Source organism: Enhydra lutris, unplaced genomic scaffold (genome assembly GCF_002288905.1).
Source record: "Enhydra lutris kenyoni isolate GAN:26980312 unplaced genomic scaffold, ASM228890v2 scaffoldscaffold37, whole genome shotgun sequence".
NCBI lineage: Eukaryota > Metazoa > Chordata > Mammalia > Carnivora > Mustelidae > Enhydra > Enhydra lutris.
The window spans coordinates 22,264,894-22,288,228 of record NW_019154121.1 but is presented as its reverse complement, the minus strand read 5'-3'; the positions used below and the strand labels follow the sequence as shown (position 1 = coordinate 22,288,228).

Genomic DNA, 23,335 nt, shown 5'->3' with positions numbered 1-23,335 from the left:
AATCCCAGGACCTGAGACCATGACCAGAGCCAATGGCAGATGCTTAACCAACTGAGCCACTCAGGCATGTTCACCAACTCAGAAGTTCTCTGAATCTTGTAGTTCAAGGGCTTTTGTAACCCAATCTCCAGTCCCCCTCATTTTGCTGGAAGTCAGAAGGTGGGGATGAATGTTCCCAACTTCTACTCTTCCATTTGGTCTTTTTGGTGATGCCCCCACTCTGAAGCTATTAAGGAGCCTCATTCTGAATCATCTCATTAGCATAAACCAAATGTGGTTGAAAGGGGCTCAGAGAGAAAAACAAGAGACATTCCTCTCACTCAGGAAATTCCAACAGTTTTACGAGCTCTGTACTGGGAACTAGTGACAAAGACCAAACATATGTCATAACACTGTTTGTATGAAGTTGCATACACATCCAAATCAGGACTCTAATTTCTCACTTATTTTACCAAAACCTTTAGAAACATCTTCCCAAATTTCAGTTGAAAATTATGTATTAGAGATTTTTGTTTTTAAGATTTTATTTATTTGACAGACAGAGGTCACAAGTAGGCAGAGAGGCAGGCAGAGAGAGAGGAGGAAGCAGGCTCCCCACTGAGCAGAGAGCCTGCTGCAGGCCTCGATCCTAGGATCCTGGGATCATGACCTGAACCAAAGGCAGAGGCTTTAACCCACTGAGCCACCCAGGTGCCCCTGTATTAGAGTTTTATCAACACTTGAATAGACTTTTTCTACTTGGTTTGTGTTCAGGCTTCTCTTCCAAGTTTTTGAAAATAAATTTTAGAATCCTGAAATGTTTTTGTATCTATATTGCAAGATTTGGACAACTTTATGATAGGTAGACTCTCTCATTACATTTTGACTCTTTACAGAAAAATCCACAATGGGGGCGCCTAGGTGGCTCAGACTCTTAAGCATCCGACTCCTGATTTCAGTTCAGGTCATGATCTCGGGGTTGTGAGACTGAGCCCCACTTGGGGCTCCTTGCTCAGCACAGGGTCTGCTTGGGGATTCTCTCTCTCAAATCTTTAAGAAAAAGAAAAGTCCACATTGGCATATGTGTTTAAACTATTCCAACCACAAACAACACAAAAATGAAACAACTGTTATAATTAAAACCATTTTAGGGGCGCCTGGGTGGCTCAGTGGGTTAAGCTGCTGCCTTCGGCTCAGGTCATGATCTCAGGGTCCTGGGATCGAGTCCCGCATCGGGCTCTCTGCTCAGCGGAGAACCTGCTTCCTCCTCTCTCTCTCTCTCTCTCTCTGCCTGCCTCTCTGCCTACTTGTGATCTCTCTCTCTCTGTGAAATAAATAAATAAAATCTTTAAAAAAAAAAACCACTTTATTAATATCTTCATAGATGACAGAACATCTACAAAATAAAACAGGATGTTATGAAGGAGTAAAAAGAGAATCTTAGAAGTTAAAAATATAATTGCCAAAAATTCAATGAAGGGTTATGAGATGGTAAAAGAAATCTTCCAGAAAATAGGGAGGGAAACCTGTGTAACATGTGAGACAAAAATAGGACATCTACCGTCTGACTAACATGAGATCCAGAAAAAGAACAGAAATGGCAGGATAAAATTGATGGAGGACTAATAGACTTGAAGTACTTGGAGCTGAAGAATGGGAGTCCTCAGGTTGGAAAGTTCACAAAAGCCTAACATGATGAGGGTCAAGTTCTGTAAGCAGAGCGGTCGTTGTGAAGTAGGAGGACCGCAGGGATAAAGAGAGGAAAAGCAGGTCACCTGCAAAGGATGCCGCCCGAACGACAGAATCTGTGATGACAAACACTAGACTCCAGAAGACCCTTGACAGTCCCTCCAAATTCAGAGGGAATCCGACTTTACAACTGTACAATTTGAATAGAAATGAGAAAATCACTGAGAATAATGTCACATCCATGTATCCATCACTCAGATACAGTAACATTTTTTCATTTTTCCTTCAGAAAATCAGTAAGAAATAGAGCACCCTATACCCCGAGGCCACTATCCTCACAAATCAGATGTGTATCTTCCAGCGTATGTTTTCACTCTTTTACGACTGGTATGTGCAGCTATAAACATTAAATAGTGTGACTCATGTGTTTGAAAGTTACCTGAATTGAATTTTTATAGCATATATCCTTCTGCGGTTTGCTGCCTTCCGGGTTCTATCCACAAGCAATGTAGCTCACCACCAGGGGCACATGCAGGTTTTGTGGGGCCTGAAAAGAGAATATGGTACTTACGTTGGCAACACATACACTAAGAAAAAGGACATTAAGTTATGAATGCAAAATTATACATAACTGTAAATTTTTATTTAGAGTGAGAAAAGAAACTACAACTTTTAAAAAGCAGGAAGTTCCTCAAAAAGTTAAAAATAGAACTATCCTACAAGCCAGCAATTGCACTACTAGCTATTTACCCAAAGGATACAAAAATACAGATTCAAAGGGGTACATGCACCCCGATGTTTATAGCAATGTTACCAACAATAGCCAAACTATGGAGAGAGCCCAAGTGTCCATCTGCAGATGAATGGATAAAGAAGACGTAGTATAGATAGATAGATAGATAGATCGATCAATAGATAGATAATAGAATATTACTCAGCCATCAAAATGAATGAAATCTTGCCATTTGCAAAGACATAGATGGAGCTAGAGGGTATTATGCTAAGTGAAATAAGTCAGGGAAAGACAAATACCATATGATTTCACTCATATGTGGAATTTAAGAAAGAAAACAGGTAACATATGGGAAGGGGGCAAAAGAAAAAAGGAGAGAGAGAAACAAGCCATAAGTGAATCTTAGTGATAAGAGAACAAACTGAGGGTTGTTGGAGGGAGGTGGGGAGGGGTGGGCTAGAAGGCAATAGGTATTGAGAACAGCACCTGTTGTGATGAGCACTGGGTGTTGTATGTAAATCATGAACCACTGAAATCTACTCCAGAAACCAATATCGCACTGAATGTTAACTAACAAAATTTAAATTAAAAAATAAAAGCTGACAGGTAGAAAAATGCAAAACTTTTATTAATTCACTGAGTGACACACCTCTATATACTTCTTCCCTATGACTTTAGTTGCTTATTTTTTGATAGCCTCTTCATAGGATAATGATTTTGTAATATCATCTGCAAAAGAGAGAAGAGAGAGATAATTCAGTTCCCACGGTTGATCAGAACTTGTTCTTTATAGCTGATAATTTAGAAAAGTTCCTTTTTGCTTCACAGATCATTTTAGGTGATGTCATATAAACTGCTAGGATTTTTGTCAACTTTAGGAGCGCCTCTATTTTGCACTCTGAGTTTTTCTTTTTCATAGTTCTCATTTTGTGGATGCAACATGTTTTATGAGCATACTAATTAGATGGTCCTTTTAATGTGTTTATTCAGCTTTTTGGTTTGTTTTCCTCCTGAGTTATCTCAGCTTCCCCTCATGTTATTACCTTTTTCTGTTAGTTTATCTTGTCCTTTATGTTTTACTTAAATGTCTGGCCATTACTTTTTTTCATTTAAATTCAATTTAGTTGACATATAATGTATTATTAGTTTCAGGGGTAGAACTTACAGATTCTTCAGCTGCATATATCATCCGGTGCTCATTACATCAACTGCGCTCCTTAATGCCCATCACCCAGTTACTCCATCCTCCCACCCACCTCCTGTTTCTGGCCATCTTTGATGGTGTACACATGCCCGAGAATGAGAGGACAGGAGAGCTGCCTGAGACTCCTGTGTAGGAAGGCTGGAACTGCGCAGGGGAGAAAGAGCCATTCTGTTTGGAAATCCGAAAGACCAGACACAGAGGATAGTCCTCATTCATTCCATTTCTCAGCGGTGAGGAGAAGAGGGAGACGGAGAAGCAGACTCCCCGCTGAGCAGGGAGCCAGACGTGGAGCTCAATCTCTGGACCCTGGGATTACAAGCTGAGTCAAAGGCAGATGCTTAACCAAGCCACCCAGGGATCCCTAAACCACCAACTGTCTTGCACGGCTTTGGGAAGGATCCTAGCATCTAGGCCCTTTGCACACAGGGATGGGATGGGAGAGTTGAGTGAGGGTTCAGCTCAGTAGCTCACTGCTATCATGAGGGTAGTGGTGGCAAAAACATTGAGAACACCAGTGTAAACAACTCCGTGATTATTTTGGTTCTTATGGCTTTCACGGTTACCCTCCGGAGAGGACTATTTTGCCAAGAAATCTTCCTTTCAGCAAGGAAAGGTAAATCTCAGCAAGACTATATCTCTGGAATTTTGCTTTAGGGCTGGTCAATGTCCTAAGGCACAAGGCCCTTTCTCTTCCATAAACTCACAGCTCAGAAAACACTTCTCAACGCTCATCTTAAGAATGTGAGCAAGGGCGGGGGGTAGGGGGGAGGAATGTGAGCAAGGCACAAAGATGTGATGAATACCACTGCCACATTTTTAATTTTTGAAAACTGGGTCAGTCACAGATCTGAATAGCACTGAAACACAGCTGCTTTCAATTTTTTTTTCTGACAACACGGTCTAATTATAAACCACAAGAACAAGTAAATCAGAAGTCTGTGCTTGATTACAATACGAGCAGGTGAATTTTGTGTTAACTGCATGGTTCCAGTTCAGAGTGGAGGTCGTCTCCAGTTTGACTTAGAAACACAGAGCCCTAAATCCCTAGTTTGCGATTTGCAATCTGCATAACATGGTGGGGTGTTGCGCCACTAACCCAGCATGGAGGCAAGGCCAGACTGGGTCTGCTTGTCTCACTGACAAGGGGACAACAGTTTCCCTCCAGGATGCCACATCCCTTCACCCTATTTTCTGGGGCTTATGGCAGTCAATGTTGCCAACATGTGAAGGGGCAGATGGGGAAAGAGATCTTGCCAAGGCCTCCAAAGAAAAGGCACTCACTCCAAACCAGATGCTCAGGGGCCACCCCGATTCTGCAGTTGGTGGCTAGTGTACTCCAGGTGTCAGCACGAGGGACAGCTGGTCCCCACATCAGCTCCCACCTCACGGTTCCTCCTCCTTCCAGTTCTCCCCAGCCATTTCTCCCCATCTCCCCCCATCCTCCCCACATCTTCCTCTTCTGTGGTTACAGCGAGTGCCGCCCCCGCCCTCTTCTCCTTTGACTTCAGCCTGTGGCTATGGATGTGGTCTTTGTGAGCAGGAAAACCTGCAAGGCTGCAGACCAAACTTTCTGTCTGGAGCAGTGTTTATAGCATTGGGAGGTGGGTGACTCATGTCGACCATAAAGCCCAGGAGTGGGGATGGGAGCTACCGTGAGAGATGATATGAACAGGTTTGACGATCTTAGTGGTACTGTATGGCATGGGGAGGGATTTTGCTTTTTGAGAATTCCTGCCTGAGTCAACTTTTTAGATCAATTGGACCACTTCTAGCTCAGAAAGAGGGACTCCTGCTATGTCTGCTATTGCTATTTCCTTGGGCACCTGTGAGTGTCCACACTGCCCCAAGTGCATGTCTTTAGTTCTGTTCCTTTCATCACTGCTGCAAGGTAGGCACTTGTATCTGCATGCTATAAAGAAAGAAACTGAGGCTCCCAGAGGCTGATTACCTCACTCAAGACAGCCCTGAAAGCTAAGTAATAGAATAAGAATTTAATTATTAGTCATGTCTACTGGTAAACTAGGAAGAGACCACGTGCAAGGTCAGACCAGTAGGCTGTCCAGACTAGGGTCTTTGTGACAATGGCACAAAGAAAGTATTGAAGAACACCTGTTTGCACTTCCTTAGTTCACATGTTAGATGTGTGCCCACTACGTTCCTACCTACTCACACTTACCTACTAGGAAACTAACGTGGATTAGGTTTTGACTATATGCCAAGCACTCTGCGGGACACCTGACACTTCACCTCATTTGCTTCTTATTGCCCTCTTATGAAATAAGAAATGTTACTCCCACTCTTCTGATGATGAAGAAATTGACACTCAAGAGTCATCACATAACTGTTCTGAGGTCTGGCAAATGGTAGAGCCATGACTTGAACTCATTGTAACAAAATTCCAGAGCCTGCTCCATGTGGCTTCTGGGAATTGAAACACATTTCTCTGGAAGCTATTCCAATGGCCCTTTTAGGGATCAGGATGAATCATTTTGTGACAAAGTATAAGAAAGTTCCATCTGGGAAGGTTCTGTGCAGATGCCCACTGGGCCTTCAGGATGACCTATTCAAATCCAAACAGAATTTGGATGACATAATGGTGTCAGGGTCTAAAAGCATCTAGAAAAGTTTCCATTTGCATTTGTGAAGACCTGAGTCAGCTCATTACAGGGCAAGTGAAGCCCAAAGCAGGCAGACAGTGCAGTTTCTTGTGGTGGGGCTCTCTCATCCACCATCTATAGCCCCAGCATAGGACCAAGCACATCACAATTATTTCCATTTGTTGAGTACCTGTTAGGGCCAGGTAACATGACAAGCTTCATCCCACTTAATCTCCACGACAGACCTGCAAAGTTGGATAATCATTTCACCAATGCAGACTCTTAAGGCTCAGAGAAGTTAAGCAACTTGCCACTAACGAGTAGCCCACTGATACAATTAGGCTACCAGAGAAGGCTTCTTAGGTCATCCTGGAGGATGCACTGGAGGGAGGGAAAGATGAGAAAGACCTAATTAGCAGCAATAGGCAGTTATAGAGACAGTAAAGAGCATGGTCTTGCTCACACCTAATTCAATAGCAATTTGGTGAGGGGTGGGGGTGGGGGGGAGAAAGGGTTCTCAAGTCTTTCCAAAGCATTTGACTTAGTTTCCATAGAAATGGTAGTTCAACTTTTTACACTCATATTTCACAGGCTTATACTTCATTTTATTAAATTATACCATGCGTGCCTAGAAAAAATTGAGTTCATTAATAAACATCATTGATTCCTGATCAACAGATCTAACTCTGTTGATGCAGTTAGCTTCCTCGTGCCATATTTCTCTTGCTTGTAAATGGTGTTGATCTATCTAAAAAGCTTGGTAAGCACTCAAATGTTTGAGTGCAGAAGTACACAGGTGTGCCTTAGTTGACAACTTTTCCAGAAGTTAATCCTCTGAGTTGGTTCCATGAAAGTACATGAGAACTTCTCCTGCACTGGGGTGGGGAGGTTTACTAGACAAAGACACCAGCTACGGATCATAGTAAATCTCCCAGCTGAATACAGCCTTCTATTGCCTGGTCTTCCAATTAAAGGGGCCCTTGATCCTGGGGTACCTGACACTTACCTTATCCAAGAGCCTTATTCACATGTTTGGCCTGAGGGCAGGAAGCCAAACAAAGGCAAGTTCCTTCTCCTTCAACATTTGAATGGCTGCCACAAAAACAAATAAATAACATCCTTTTTATTCTCCCAAAAGAACACTTACCATGAGCTTCTTAATCTCTCTCCTACCACCACAGATACATTCTCAGGAGTGTCAGGTTGCAAGGTATACACAAATTGCAAGAGTATTGCTGGGAGCAAAATGGCGTGCTCTCTGATGTTAGAGGACTCCCAGCATTGATTTCCTTTCTCAGTCACTGACAGCCAGTCACAAGCCTCCTAGATACTCTCCACCTCTAGTGGAAAAGCTGGAAGGTAAGGTCCTCGAGAGAAGTAAGACAGAAAGAGCAAAGTCTTTGGAGGTAGAGATGAACGGACCAAATTCACACTTTGCCACTTAGCTGTGTGATCTGGGCAAGTCACTTAACTTCTCTGAGCCTCAGTTCCCTCAACTATACAATAAATAATCTTTGCTGCATCAAATCCTTCAAAAGACTTCATATGTTAAGGCCAAAATGCACCTAGCATGTGGCTGGGCACATAGGAAGCATTTAATGAATGGTAGTCATAAGTACTGACTATTCTCAAAATAGCTCCGGCACTGACCCTTAGGGATAATGAGGCTCTAGAATGTAGTGGCTAAAAGCTAGGCTACCCTGGTTTAAATCCCAGATCTTCTGTTCCTGAACTGGATAAACTTGGGCAATTTCCTTAACTTCTCTGTACCTCATTTTCCTATCTCAAAAATGAAAAAAGTAACAGGACCTATCTCAAAGAGCTGTTGTAAGAATTAAATAAGTTGGTATACGCAACATGTTTAAAACAGTGCTAGGTCATCTACTACATTATTATTGTACCATAGCTGTCTTTTTAACTACAAACACCTTGAAACAAAGGTTGTCTTTCCTTTCTGTAACTCCAGGGTGTCAGAATGACTGCAACATCTTAATACATGTTAATGGAATGAGCTGAAGCATCTCATATGCCATGCTAATTAAGACTTTCCCTGGAAATGACATTAAAACCATCCAAAACAAGGGGCAGGGATGGGGGGTGGGAGGAAGGCTATTTACTATGGCTCATATTTATTTACTTCTTAAGATTCTATTTTTAAGTAACAGCTACACCCAACATGGGGCTTGAACTTACAACCCCAAGATCAAGAGTTCCATACTCTACTGACTGAGCCAGCCAGGCACCCCTGTTGCTCATATTTAAGTTCTCCAGACTGAATCTTGCTCCAGGCACAGTTAAAACCAAATGGTGAAGGGAAAGCAGCCCTACCCAAACGTAGATTTCTCCAAAGGAAAGAATTTTCTATTTCAAGGAGGAGGGGAAAGAGATGCTGGGCAGGCAAAAATGCTAGATGCCCTGACATGGGCCAAAAATGGATTTCAGCACCACTAGTTCTTGACCAGTCCAGACAATAAGAATCAGTCCAGTTTTTTTTTTTTAATATTTTATTTATTTATCTGACAGAGAGAGAGAGAGAGAGATCACAAGCAGGTAGAGAGACATCAAGAAGGGGAAGCAGGCTCCCCACTGAGCAGAGAGCCCGGTGTGGGGCTCGATCCCAGGACCCTGGGATCATGACCTGAGCCAAAGGCAGAGGCTTTTTTTTTTTTTTTTTAAAGATTTTTTTTTTTTTTTTGTCAGAGAGAGAGGGGGAGAGAGAGCGAGCACAGGCAGACAGAATGGCAGGCAGAGGCAGAGGGAGAAGCAGGCTCCCCGATGAGCAAGGAGCCCGATGTGGGACTCGATCCCAGGACGCTGGGATCATGACCTGAGCCGAAGGCAGCTGCTTAACCAACTGAGCCACCCAGGCGTCCCAAGGCAGAGGCTTTAACCCACTGAGCCACCCAGGCGCCCTGAATCAGTCCAGTTTTAATAGATATTTTAGGGGAATCATCATAATCTTTCTAAGTAGCATGATTGTTCCAGATTTCAGCTTCCTCACATGAGGTTCCTCCTTGAATTTAATCTAATCCAAATTCCTTGAGCTTCTTATTCAAGATGTTTTTCTTCTTGTTCTACTGTAGAAATTAAAAAGCAGCGAGGCAAATGCTTTACTCTACAATTCAGTCTGAAGACATTTTGAGTAAGAATGACTTTATCGATATGGTGCTACTGGAGTGGTGTGGCAAGAAGCCGAGTCCAGTGGGAAAGAAAACTGATCCATTCATTGATACTTTCTGCCAGCCCCGGGTTCTGGAATGGAGAGTGGTCACAGACTTGGCTGTGATTGCATCCCTAATTTTTACAATCCTTCATCTAAAAAAAGGAAATTTCTTCTTTCCTCACCTAGCACCTTTACTCAAACAGGACAGGCACAGAGGAAGTGTCAGAAGAGGGGGGATGAGGGGTAAGCTGTACAGAATCAACAACTTGTTAAGTTCTTCCAAGTTTCACTTCAATCTTGAGATGTACTTATGGGACCAAAAATTATTCCTCAGTGAATCAGCAAAGATATCAAGTGTGATTCTTTTTTTTTTTTTTTTTTTTTTTTGGATGCAAAAGAACATTGCAAACTGCTCCGTACTCTGCTCAGCATTGCTGAGGTGCCACCTCAGGTGTTTGCAAAAAGGAGATGTGAGAAAGAACTGTCACAGCCACCCGCAGCCCTTCCTTCCACCGAGGTCACATTCATGCAAGGTGTGATCGCTGTCAGATGGGCCGGCGCTGCCCAGTGCACAAGGACAAGCACAGCAAGTCAGTCTGTTTTGCAATAACTTTTTCCTTGTCTTTCCATCTACAAGAACGGGGCTGGATTGATTTCTATTTTGCCTGTCTCCATTGATTCTTTTTTCTCTGGAAAATTTCCAAAAACACAAAAAACAAAATTAGAAAGAGTAGTATAAAAAGTACCCATTATCCAGATTCAGCAGTGTTAGGATTTGAGCACACCGCCCTCATCTATCCCTCTCCTTCTCCTGCGCAATATTGTAAAGCAAATACCAGACCTCATGTTATTTTGTCTCTAGGTATTTCATTTTGCATCTCTTAAGATATACAAATATATTCTTACATAACCATGCTGCCAGGACCATACTTAGCTACAGTAAATGCTCCTTGATATTACCTAATTCTCAGACCATTTTTAAAAGATTTTCTTTATTTATTTGACAGAGAGAGACATAGCAAAAGAGAGAACACGAGCAGGGGGAGTGGGAGAGGGAGAAGTCTTCCCACTGAGCAGGCAGCCTGCTGTGGGGCTCTATCCCAGGACTCTGGGATCATGATCTGAGCAGAAGGCAGACACTTCACGACTGAGGCACCCAGGCACTCCTAATTCTTAGACCATTTTCATAGTTCCCTGATACCTAAGAAATCTCTTCATTTTCATTGGTTTGTTAGGATCAGGATCCAGATGAGATCCATGCATTGCATTTGACAGTTAAGTCTTTTGAGTGTTTTAAAATTTAGAATAGTCTCCTCACTTCACGCAACCTCTTACTTCTTCATGCCATAGACTTGTTGATTACGCTAGTTCAGTGGTGCTAGAGAATATCTCATATTCTGGATTTATCCATTTACGTCCTGGTGGTCTCACTTAAACCTGAGCCTCTACTACCTCCTTTATTTCATGTGAAGTGTAGGTTAGTTCTAAAAGCTTTCTTGGCTTCAGGTTCTTCTTTTCCTAAAGGAGCACCTCAAAAAGCACATGTTGTCTGGCTGTCTCACTCTTACTGAATACTGATCTGTGGATTCAGGTGATGTCAGCCACTGCAACTGTAAGCTTTTTTCATCTAATGTTTTCATCTGTTACTGGTTTCTGCCTAATCAGTTATATCATCAGGATGGTAAAACGGTGATTTTTCTAATTCTGTCATTCCTTCGACTGTTACTAGCTGGGAAATCTCTGTGAAGAACTCTTCCTCATCAATAGCCCCGGGAGAGTTGTTTGGTCACCCTGAAATGCAGATTGAATTGGAAGGGCAGCATAATGTTTACTCATTTATTTTAAATTGCCATTTTTCAGAGTAAGATTGAGACCTAGTTACCACCAATGGCATCTAATGAGTTTGTTAATTTGTTTTGGTATGCCTCCTCCTCCCCCACCTCCTCCCCCTCCTCTTCCTCCCCCTCCTCTTCCTCCTCCTCCTCTTCCTTCTCCTCCTTCTCCTTGGTAGGCTTTTATATATTCTATGAATTTCAATCAATAAATTATCCCATTCTTGGTCAGTTGGAGCCCCATCATTGGGCTCTTGAGTCCTATTGATGCAACCTACCTGTCTTGGATCACATCATAGCTTTTGGCTCAGTAGGATGTTCCAGCCTCATCTTGTACAGGTACTGTCCCAGACTTGGACTCAGCCGTCCAAGAAAACCTGGTTCCTTCAAATGGGAAATGTCATTTAAGGACCACAATCTAGGCACTAGTGGTTGCTCATTGCCCATGGGTTTTTAATACTTCTAGGCCCTTCTGAAAAGTACAGAAACAGGAGATATTTTTGAAAAAAATAAAAACCGTATTTCTAATATCAAATTCTAATATTTCTACTATTATTTCTACTATTATGATTCAAAGTTCATGTTAATATTTACATTAATGCCTTTGATTTCACATTTCTTCTCTCTTACACTGAAAATCTTGGCTCCTAACATTAACGTAATTACTTATTACTATATGCAACACTGTATAAAAAATAGTTTCAAAATACTAACACAAAACTTCTACTAGCAATGTAACTATTGAATAAAGTGTTAGATTTCTTTGCCCTTAAAATACTTACCACAATGTACATGGGACAAATATATTATACTGTAATATCACTTAAAATCACTTGAAATAATTGTCTTCTCTGTGGAGCTACATCATTAATTTGATATACAGTTAGGTTCATTGTTTTCAGTTTGCTTTAAAATTGTAGGAATTGTCATCATTTTAAATTAATATTTTTGTTTTGTTTTGTTTTAAAGATTTTACTTATTTATTTGAGAGAGAGACAGTGAGAGAGAGCAGGAGAGGGGAGAAGGTCAGAGGGAGAAGCAGGCTTTCCGTGGAGCTGGGAGACTGATGTGGGACTCAATCCCAGGACTCTGGGATTATGACGTGAGCCGAAGGCGGTTGGTTAACCAACTGAGCCACCCAGGCACCCTAAATTTAATGTTTTAAATGTGTAAAACACATTTATATGATTCCAGTGTAAAAAATACATAACAATTGTATTTGCAGAATCTCTTTTCCAACCTTGTCTCCTCCACTCTGTATTATGTTGAATTGTATGAAATTGCCAATAATTAACCATTTTACCAGCAAAAATGGTAATTTCTATGAAGAGCCATTTGTAAATGGATATATCTCTCTCTATATATATAGATAGATACATATATATATAAATAATCTCCCCAAACTTTCTTACAGAAAAGATAACTACTATGTGTATTAACTGCTGTATATATTATTCTCCACTTTGTTTTTTCACTTACTTATATTCTAGAGATCATTCTCTAGAGATCATTCCTCCACCTTCATTTTCAGTTGCATTATTTTCCATGTATGTAGGGATATACCATGAGTTTTATTCAATCAAACTTCTATTACTAGACACCTGAATAGTTCTAATCTTTTATTAAAAATAATGCCTCCATGAATAACTTTGTATTTTTAATATTTTTAATATTTTAACCCCATCAATATTTTTTCATAATTAGATTTTATTTTTTTAATTTGTCCAAATATGGTACAAGTGTTCTTTTTTTAGGGGGATCTTAGGCAGGCTCCGAACACAGCACAAAGCTCGACCTGGGGCTCTATCTCACAACCCTGAGATCATGACCTGAGTGGAAATCAAGAGTCAGACATTTAACTGACTGACCCACCCAGGAGCCCCCTACCCAGTTCGTATTTTAATCAGTAGGTGTAAGACCACCCTATCTCAAAGAGACCACCCCGTCATACCTAGCCTAAGTCATTCATTCTGGTAGACATTTGTCCTGGTCTTTAGTACCCAGCACCTTTGGAATACCCTCTTGATGTTAGCAGGATTTCCCCTTTGTGTTCTGCCAAATCAAAAGGAAGAATCATCATTCTCCTCCCATTCCTCAGCAAGGACATAGGTATGTGCCTTGTGCTCCTCCAGTCAGATGCACTGGTGTGGGACTCCTGTGAAAAAAGGGGTGGGAGGGGGAGAAGACTGAAGAGTGCACTCCTCTTGCTGGTGTGGGTGACAGCAGAGTCATGTGCTTGGGAGGCCTGCTGGTCTTTAAGGTTGAGGTCCTGATGGAGAAGAGGCTTGATGCCTTTGGCGGCGGTGGTGGCAGTCACACGAGCTCCTGGCTGCTGGTAGTCACTGACTGGTGATGGGCCAGCGGCTACAGTTTCCTAGTTAGACCAGGTATGCTGCATAGTTCTGGGTGATTTTCTTGGAAGCATAACCCCAAGATTGTTTCCTCCAGTCTTCACCACAATTCTACAAGCTACCCAATATTCTTTTTTTTTTTTTAAGATTTTATTTATTTATTTGACAGATGAAGATCTCAAGTAGGCAGAGAGGCAGGCAGAGAGAGAGAGAGGAGGAAGCAGGCTCCCTGCAGAGCAGAGAGCCCAACGTGGGGCTCGATCCCAGGACCCTGGGATCACGACCCGAGCCGAAGGCAGAGGCTTTAACCCACTGAGCCACCCAGGCGCCCCTACCCAATATTCTTGAATAAGCCCTTCTCTGCTTAATCTGTCAGATAAACTTCTGCCACTTGTAGCCAGGAAATAATTCATGCAGCAGATGCTGGGAGTCAGGGTGTAAGTTATAGGTACCACAGGGGCCTGACCATCCTCTGACTTGCCCTTTTACTTCTCTGCCTTCATCCTAAGAGTGCTTGTAAATTCTGGGAGACAAGGGACTGTGGCATAATCAAAAGAACTAGGTTGGTAGGGGCTCAGGAGCTCTTCCGTGGGAATCCCTTTGAAAATCATCAGTCATAAATAGAGGGTGTTTTCCTAATCGATGGAGAAGAAGAGGTGGTAGGGATGAGTTCAGCAGAGATGCAGCATAGCTCCAGGGGTCCACAGAACAGAAGGACGTTGAGACCAACAGATAGTACAGAGGGTCTGAATGTAAAAATCTCACCCTCACCCTTAATGCTTCTCAAGTGAGTAATTGCAGCAGGAGATCCTGAGGGAAAAAACAGAACTTTCAGATAATCTAGAAGATGATCTAGAGAATCAGGACTTTGGGTAATCTTGTGAGTGGACCCATCTGGACCCATTGGCAGGCTAGACCAGGTCACATGTATTAAGGCTACAAACTTGTTATCTGTCATATATGGCAACTATCCCCCCTCCTCCACCCCCCCCTTATCTTTCTATGTTGTGTTTGTTGACCAAAAAATTCTAACTTAGCATATATTTAATTCTATTGATATTTTTCTTGGTGATATCTTCTACTGTTTTTCTGTTTAGATAACATTTTCCCTGGGGCACCAGGATGGCTCAGTTGGTTGAGCAACTGCCTTCTGCTCAGGTCATGATCCTGGAGTTCAGGGATTGACAGGGGGTCTGCTTCTCCCTCTGCTCTTCCCGCTCTCATGCTCTCTTTCTCTCTCTCTCTCTCTCTCTCTCTCTCATTCTCTCTCTCAAATAAATAAAATCTTTTTTAAAAATAGATAACATTTTCTTCCCTTTCCAAAAATACATTTAACATTATATTTTCTTGAATTCAGTTGGCTGTAAGATCACCTACATTCAATGCTTGGATAAAGCTGGCAGGCTAAAAACAACTAAGCAATATTAGACATATTTCACAAATTCAAAGAATGTTTTGTGATAATAGGATACAACTCTTTACCTCAAAAATTGTCAGGGCTAGAAGAAAAAACAATGAAGGTAGACATGAAGCATGGCACCTTTAAAGTGTTGTTTTCCAACTTTCCATTCTGTTAAGAGCCTAAAGTTAAATAAATAACAAGCAAGGTGAAAGAAAGAGAGAAAGGGAAAGAAAGAGAAAGAGAGAGGAAGGAAGGAAGGAAGGAAGGGGAGAAAGGAAGGGGGGAGGGAGGAAGAAAGGAAAAGAGGAACCTGTTGATTGAGAGAGACTCAGGAAACACCACTGATTACAAACGTGGACCTTATGCAGATGATGATTCCAATAAGCCAACTTAAAAGAAAGAGAGACAATTAGAATTTGAACACCGTAAATTTGATGATAATAAATAATTATGGGGGGGGCACCTGGATGGCTTAGTCATTTAAGTGTCTGACTCTTGATTTCAGCTCAAATAATGATCTCAGAGTTGGGGGATGGAGCCCCAGGGGCTCTGTGCTCAGCATGCAGTCTGCCTGAGACCCTCTTCCTCTCCCTCTGCCCCTCCTATGCCCCCAAATATTTTTTTAAAAAGAATAATTATTTTGTTAGTTGTAATAATTGTGGATATGTTTTTAAACAAGTTCTTAACTTTTAGAGACATGTGAAATGATACGATATTTGGGATTTACTTCAAAACAATGCAATGGTATGGGAGAGACAAGTATAAATGAGACGATTATGAGTTGTTTATTGCTGACATTGGGTGATGGGTACAGGAGGGTGTATTATACTATCCTCTCTACTCTTCCATACATTAATATTTGAATTTTCCCATGGTAAAAAATTTTAAAAGTAGATTAAAAAAATATATAGTGGCAATGACATGACAGTAGGAATTGGCAAATACTCCCAGATGGGTGGTGAAGCTCCAGTTTCTCAGGGTGGCACACGGGGGACAGACCACGGCCTTTGCCTAAGTTGGCTGCACCCTGCTGCATGCCTGGGATTTCATAGCAGCAAATCTTAACAGAGCCTTCTGTGTGTCAAAGCCAGTGAGAGAGAAAGGTTCTTCTGCTGGGATGCAGAAAGAGATGTGCAGGGTACCAGTTACGGAAATAGTATAATGAAATCATCACTCACAGAAAAAGTCCCTAAAGATTCATCTAATATAAACATTTCTCATTTCTGTAGTTTTAAAGAATACACTTTTATTAAGAAAAGAATGAAACAATCTGACCATGTCACATTGCTGTTTAAAATGATCCACGAGGGCACCTGGGTGGCTCAGTGGGTTAGGCCGCTGCCTTCGGCTCAGGTCGTGATCTCAGGGTCCTGGGATCAAGTCCCGCATCGGGCTCTCTGCTCGGCGGGGAGTCTGCTTCCCTCTCTCTCTCTCTCTCTGCCTGCCTCTCTGTCTACTTGTGATCTCTCTCTGTCAAATAAATAAATAAAATCTTAAAAAAAAAAATGATCCACGAATTTTTTTTTTTCAAAGATTTTGTCAGAGAGAGAGAAAGCATAAGGAGGGGGAGCGGCAGGCAGGGGGAGAAGCAGGCTCCCCACTGAACAGAGAGCCCCATGCAGGGCTCGATCCCAGGACCCCAGGATCACCACCTGAGCCAAAGGCATACACTCAACTGAGTCACCCAGGCATCCCAATCCATGAATTTTTTCATTGTCATCAGGACAAATCTCCTTAGCCAGCCTACCTCACATCCAGACCCTGCCTCCTTCCCCAAGCCTCATCTCCTGCCCCTCAAGCCCACACATGTTCAACTCCAACCACAGGAAAGGACTTATAGTTCCCAGAACATGCTTCTCAGAGTTGATGTTCTCTTGGGCGAGTTTCAGTCATTCACTCAACAGCATTCATTGATCTATTCATCTGTCTCATCACTACCTGAACTGTCTTTTCCCCTCATGAGTTCATTCTTCTAGCCTCCTCTTACTTGTCGTGTTCTCTGAGAAATCATCTTCAAACCACTCAGACTGAAAGAGGTGCCCCTCTTCTATATTCTTTGTATACGGAAAGTATAGGGACAGGTCTTATTTCTCCCACTATGCCCTGAGGGCAGAGATGGAATCCTTTTTTTAAGCACAGTATGTGGCTTAAGGCTTGAGTCATATTAGAAAATCAATCAACACTTGTTGAATAAATGAGCAAATGAACGACTGAAGCTTGCCCACTCGATGTAAACCCCACAAGGGCAAGAATTTTTGTTATTTTGTTCTGTTTTGTTCTACTTTATCCTTAGCACCCAGGTCAGTACCTGGCACATTAAATACTTGTTGAAATAATTGAAGGTGTTTGTCAAAGAAAAATCAAGGTGATGTCAATGTTAAAACTCATGTACAAAGTGGCTATTTGCCATGGTCAGCCTGTCTGTGATGGGCAGCAGACTCTGACCCCGGGCTAAAAAAAAAATTAAATACAAAAAGTACTTTGGAGGCTAAATACAAATCCATATTTTTTAAATTAATAACATGGATCTTAATACTCTCTCTAAGCCCAAGAAAGACCAGGACATTTATTTATTTGTTTTTACGTGCACTGTTTTAGAAATCACTATAGTAAATGTTGATTTGACTTCACCTAAAAAAAAAGTTACGATTTTTGGAACTGAAGTAGATTCCCATCTGACACAGGTTTGCCAGTGTTGCCTGTGGGTCTAGAGAAACATATGCAGCGATGGGGCAGCACATGACTTCCTACACCAGGAACAGCCAGAACCCTAGGAAATCATGAATGACATCACCCTTATTGATCTAATTTCTAAAAGACAATGGAATAATTTCTTCTTGCCCAAACCTTACTACAGCGGTTTGGACCAGCAATTCCATAGTGGGGTGAGGGGAGGGCTGCTCAGACAAAGGACAATTGTTGACCTCCCCAGAGCAGCAGGATGGTTGACAAAGTGATCTTTCTTAGGAGTTCTGCCTGGGACTATTGTACACATCACAGGTGCTCTTACATAAGTAAGGCTGAGTTGGATTCCATTTGGATTTCTTTTCTTCTTAAAACCATCTTTCTCTAGACTTGTCCTCTCTAAGTCACTAGAACAACAGAAGGGAAAAGTGAGAACTTGAACTTCCTGGGGAATTGAGCAGGATTTCCTTCCTCTTTCTTTACCCATCCACCTTTTCATGACTGCCATCCACTGGGACCTCTTTTGAAGAGGAGCTTTTATTCCCTGCTTTCTTTCAGGCTCCTGCCTCACATAATCTTCACTGGCTTTTCACAAAGAAAACTAGGACTCCCATTTATTTTATGCAATCCACCGCTACATTCAGCCTTGAAAAAAGCATGCAGTGCTTTATCCTCTCACAGAAACAAATAACAGAATGGAGCCCGACTATTTTCCATGAGGCTGGTTTTTGCTAATCAAACACATTTATTCTCTGAAACATTTTCTGTTTCCTGTTGAGAAATAAGTGGTACCAGAAAGGACAGTATCTCTCAGCATACAACTTAGAAATATATAGATAATAGGTCCTAATGTGAAAATAAGTCAATAACTTGTGGAGGGACAATAGGACCATTTTGTGTATGATCAAGATGGATACACTATTGGTACCCTTGACCTAACAGTTCTGCTATAGGAGTCTAACACACAGGAATGCTCACACTTGGGAGCAAAAGCATATGAATGGCATTACTTATTGAATCCAATGTATATACAGAGCCATATGAACTGACAAAAAGAGACACTGTATATTGAAATGTGGAAAAAGTTCATTGTGGAACAATATGTAATATGTGATTCCACTTTTGTTTAAATAATCCATACCATATGTATATGGATGCATGTTCTTTTACATATTTACAGATAAAAAGGAAAAGCGTGGAAAGATAACCAACAACAAACTATTAATGGTGGTTCCTTCCTCTGGAGAGTGAAATTGGGGAGTTCATTTTTTACTTCATCAGTTTCAGTATTATTCTTATAAAGTGCTTATTCTGAGCTGGGCAAGTGCTGGACACTTTATATATCATCTTACTTATTCCTCCAACTTTGCAAAGTTGGTAATATTATGCCTGTTTACAGAAAACAGATTCTGAGAAGTGAGTAACTTGCCCTAGGTAACAGGGCTACTAAGTAGCAGAGCTGGGATTCAAACCCAGGGCTTTCTGACTTCAAGACCCAAAATATTCCCATTGGTCCAACAATGCCATTTTGTGTGATATAGGCCTGGCTCAGAAGATGGGCTTATTAACAACTGCCACATGGTTGCTGAATGTTAAATTTTTTTCTTTAATACATGAAAGGTGAAGGAATAGTATAAAGAATCCATGTGCTCATTATCATCCAGAGGCACAAATTACTAATACTGTGTGTCATGTTTCATCTATTCCCAACATATACTTTTTACTTTTTAGGAAGCCTTTTAATGCCAATTCAAGGCATCATATCATCTCCCCATAAATACTTCAATCTCTAAAAATAAGAACTTAAAAAAAAAACCACAATGATGTGATATCATTTTCACACAAAAAGGTAACAATCGGGTGCCTGGGTGGCTCAGTGGGTTAAGCCTCTGCCTTCAGCTCAGGTCATGATCTCAGAGTCCTGGGATCGAGCCCCACATCAGGATCTCTGCTCTGAGGGGATCCTGCTTCCTCCTCTCTCTGCCTGCCTCTCTGCCTACTTGTGATCTCTGTCAAATAAATAAATGAATTCTTAAAAAAAAAAAAAAGGTAACAATCATTCCTTAATATTATTAAAACCTAATCTGTGTAAATTTTCCCAGATTGTCTCAGATGTATCTTTTTGTGGTTATGCAAATTCATGTCTCTTAAATCTTTGTCTCCTTTAATCTATAATTTCTCCCTTCCTTTTTCTTCATACAACTGGTATATTGCAGAAATGGAATAATTTGTCTTGTAGAATTTCCTATCTTCTTGATTTGATTTCTTACATTCTTATGGTGTCATTTAACATGCTTCTCTATCCTTTATATTTCTCACAAACTGGTGATTAGAGATATTAAATTCAGGTTTAATTCTTTTGGCAAGAATGTTTCTTTTTCTTTTTTTTTTTTTGGCAAGAATTTTTCTTAAGTGGTGATGCTTGCACTTTATCAAGAGGCAATTAGTGTCTGGCTGGCCCATTTTTCATAATGCTAAGGTTAAACACTGAGTTCCAGGGTGCCAGCCTCATATATACATTATTAAATTACTCATCAACCTTCCACCTAATAGTGTTAGCAGCCATCAGTGGTTTTTGCCTAGATCCATTATTTCATTAGGGGCTTAGGGTCACTTAAAATTCTGTAAGACTTAGGGATTTTTTTCCTAAAATTTATTTTAAATAAATAAATAAAATTTATTTATTTATTTTAGAGAGAGAGGGCATGAGTAGGAGGGGTAGAGGGAGAGGACGAGGAAGAAAGAATCTCAAGCCAACTCCACACTCAGTGCGGAGACAACATGGAGTTTGATCTCATGACCCTAAGATCGTGACCTGAGTGGAAACCAAGAGTCAGACGCTTAACCAACTGTGCCACCCAGGTGCCCCTAAGACTTAGGTATTTTTTTTAACAAAAATCCCAAGATAGCAATCCTATGTCTTAGCTTTGGGGCAAGATATTTTTAAAAAGTCTTCTTTTATCTACTACCCATCATGGATTTTTTTTTTGTTTCTACAAAAGTAATTGAGTTTTTACTGTGTTTTATTTGAGATTTTATGAGTAACTGAGTTTTGTTTTCCTGAGACTTCTGAAAACTACTAAGCTTCATGTGGGACCATTTTGCTACTTAGATTGACATTTTTATTAACCTGTTATTTGGGATTTTTATCTATGCTTCAATTCCTAGATAATTCATAAAAAGTAAAAAGAAAAAGATCTCCCATTCCTCTGTGAAAATATCACATTAAGCCAGCTAACCACCTTGAGTCATTTTCAATTTCATGCCCAGGATAAAGGCAGTTTCTGTCAGTGATCCCAAGTCCATTCTTACTCATTTCACATTTATTGTAGCTTCTGTCCTGCGCCAGGTTCTGAGGCTAAAGAGAGGAAAGGACCAGGCCCTCTCCTCCAAGGGTTCACAATCTCCTACACCAATAAAACAGAGAAATGTCCCAAAGGTTCTTGGGGTGCAGGGAAGAGGCACCCCCAACTATGGAATCAGGGAAAGCTTCTTAAAGGAGATGTTGAGTTTTAGAGGATGAGTGGAAAGTACTAGGGGAAGGACATTCCAGAGAAAGAAAACCCACACAAAGGCATGGAAGCAGGAAAGAATAGGCCCTTTCAGAGCACTGCACATGGTTTTGTATGGCTGGAGAGTGAGGTTTATAGGGAGGGGAGGCTGTGGTGGGGCAAGGGCAGGGCATGAAGTGCCTCGTCTGCCCTATGAAAAGAGTTAGGATGTCCCTGAAGGATTTTAAGCAGAAGAGTGACAGGATCTAATTTATGTTGTATATTTTTTCCTCAAAATATTTGGGGGGGGGGGCGCCTGAGTGGCTCAGTTGGTTAAGTGACTGCCTTCAACTTAGGTTATGATCCTGGAGTCCCAAGATTGAGTCCTGCATGGGGCTCCCTGCTTCCTCCGACCCTCCCCCCTCTCATGCTCTCTCTCTCCCTCTCTCATTCTGTCTCTCAAATAAATAAAATCTTTTTTAAAAAAAGAAAAAATTATTGAAGTCAAATTCACATAATATTAATCATTTTTTTAAAGATTTTTATTTATTTATTTGACAGACGGAGATCACAAGTAGGCAGAGAAGCAGGCAGAGAGAGGAGGAAGCAGGCTCCCTGCTGAGCAGAGAGCCCCATGCGGGGCTCGATCCCAGGACTCTGGGATCATGACCTGAGCTGAAGGCAGAGGCTTTAACCCACTTAGCCACCCAGGTGCCCCAATATTAATCATTTTAAAGTGATCAATGTGGTGGCATTTGGCACATTCACATTATACAACCATTACTTTTGTCTAGCTCTAAAACATTTTCATTGCCCCAAAAAGAAAACCCATACCCATTAAGTGGACACTCCTGATTTCCCCCTCTCCTCAGCCCTGGCAACCACCAGTCAGCTTTCTACTTCTGTGGATTTACCTATCCCCTCAGTACATTTTTATTTCTAAAAATTACACAAGTAATATGGTTTCATTACAGAAGAATCAGAATGTAGATGAGCAAAAGAGGAAAATAAATATCGCTCATAATCTTAGCATAGTTAACTTTTGTATTTTGTGACCCTTCTAAGCAGTTTTTTTTTTTTTTCCCCTGCGTTTCCACACTCCTATCCTCCCCATCCTTCACAGGGTCCTCCAACCTTCTGGAGTAGCCCCAACTCTTGAGATATAAAAAAATTCTGCTCAAACTCCTATCTTATGAATGGCATGAAACCCAAGTCCCTACCAACGTCCCTGAGGCTTCTGGGGTGTTTTGGAGACAGAGGCATGGGTGTCCTCCCTTTAGCCACCTCTAGCTCTAATTTTCTGCCTTGATCCCTACCCTTCATTTCACCTCCTGGGCACATTGTCTCTTCTACACTTCCCCAACTCCCTCTCTCCCCAAAATATGGCCTAAACAAGGTGGTATGTTAGCAAATACTTAAAAGAAGATTTGGTGGCAACAGAGGATGGCTTACATTGAAGCACAACTCAGAGAACAACTTGAAACTGAGTTTCAGAGCGTTCTCAGTCCATTAGTCATTCTCCTCATAGGCCGTCTCTTCACCTGGAGCTACAACAGCATTAGTTTGCAGGTTTCCCTCCCTCCCTATCTTTTTCACTTTTCACATTCAATCTCCTCTAACTCATTTCCAATTCCAATTCCCTTTTACACAAGGCAATCCAAGTCTCCTCTTGCATTGCTCCAAACTGCAAAGCAATTCTAAGCTATTCTGCTAAATCAAAATTGTCCCTGCCTATCAGAACTCTAGTGGCAGGTTGTCCAACTCATAACTTTCCCCCTACTGTCTGCATTTCCATTATTCTTTCTTATTTTCCACATCTTTCCTTAAATATTTTTTGTTTCCATTCTGCTACATCTTTTTTAAAAAAGATGTATCTATTTATTTGTGTGAGAGAGTGTGCATAAGCAGGGGGAGGGGCAGAGGGGGAGAGAGAGGGAGAGAAGCAGACTCTGCAGTCAGAATCAGGGGTCATTCACACGACCCTGAGAACATGACCTGAGATCACAACCTGAGCTGAAATCAAGAGTCCAACACTTAACTGACTGAGCCACCCAGGCCTCCTTCTACATCTTTTGAATTGGCTGCACACATCCCCTATTTTTGAACACTTAGGTTGTTTCCAATGCTTTATTAGTATAGACAGTTCCATGTTATATAGTAAAGATTATTAAGGGAATATATATCCTTATTATACATATGGATATATGTC

The 23,335-nt window shown here is 41.4% G+C and overlaps 1 long non-coding RNA gene across 1 annotated transcript; it reads right to left on the bottom strand.

Moving 5' to 3' along the window:
• Positions 1-9,728: 9,728 nt before the first annotated feature.
• On the bottom strand, positions 9,729-11,665 carry LOC111154489. Its single transcript, XR_002641093.1, has 2 exons — positions 11,476-11,665; positions 9,729-10,054 (listed from the first exon to the last, which is right to left on the bottom strand). It is a non-coding gene; the product is annotated as an uncharacterized LOC111154489 (long non-coding RNA).
• Between the last annotated feature and the right edge of the window lie 11,670 nt (positions 11,666-23,335).